Source organism: Centrocercus urophasianus, unplaced genomic scaffold (assembly GCF_019232065.1).
Source record: "Centrocercus urophasianus isolate 14NV4802_14NV808 unplaced genomic scaffold, USGS_Curo_1.0 seq_24, whole genome shotgun sequence".
Taxonomy (NCBI): domain Eukaryota; kingdom Metazoa; phylum Chordata; class Aves; order Galliformes; family Phasianidae; genus Centrocercus; species Centrocercus urophasianus.
Genome location: NW_024884800.1, coordinates 2,180,192 through 2,181,084, shown reverse-complemented (window position 1 = coordinate 2,181,084; position 893 = coordinate 2,180,192).

The following is an 893-nucleotide window of genomic DNA, read 5'->3' as shown; positions in this document are numbered from 1 at the left end:
CTGAGCTTTTCCATTCAGTGGGCATTCTCTCCGTTTAGGATCTTTCTTTTCTTTCTTCCTCCACCTCTTGGTGCATTTTAATGTACGTAGTGCAGTGCTTCAGTCTACAATCCATTCCCTCAGCTCCTCAGGCATTGTTTTTCCTGTGGACAGGTGACAACCACATCTCACACAATCACACGGCTGCGCCCTGTCGGCAGCAGGTCGGGATACCCCAGATCGAGTTTCCCACACCATCCAAGATTTCTGTTTACTTCATGGAAATGCGCTCTGAATGCCATCGCTCACCAAGAGGCTTTGTGTCAGAAGACCACCTTTAATCTTTCAGCTCGCAAACCATTCCTTTAACGCTTGGCATCCTTGCAGTACAGCTGTGGCCGTGCACGCCGCCTCCAGCAGCTCAGCAGTCGTGTTGTTCTGAGGGCGTTCGGATGGAGAAGTGCTTTCTTGGTTTACAGCCGTAGCTATTTCTGTGGGATTTATACTAGAGCAGCCTCGCCGCTTGAGTGCTAACCCCGCTCTGCGGGACCCCGGTGCTGCGCTGGGCTCGCCTGGAGGAGCGGGCGCTGCGGGCTGGCCGCGCCCCGGCCCCGCGCCTCTGCGTCTGGTACTGATACATACACTGGCGACTTGATTTTATACTATAAAAGGATTTGTATTACAGCTAACAGTTTTTAAAGATTTTTCGTTTTTAAATTATGCAAAAAAAAAAAAAAATTAAATGGTAATAAAAACCTTCCTCATCCATCTGGCTCTCGTTAATTCATTAATTCTCGCTTCCCGCTCGGAGGTCTGCGCGGTGCGGCCGCCAGGGGGCGCTGCGAATGCACGAAAACTCGAGGGCTCTGCGCGGCACCGTCGCCCTCGGCGCACCGCCCACTTCCGCTTCCGGC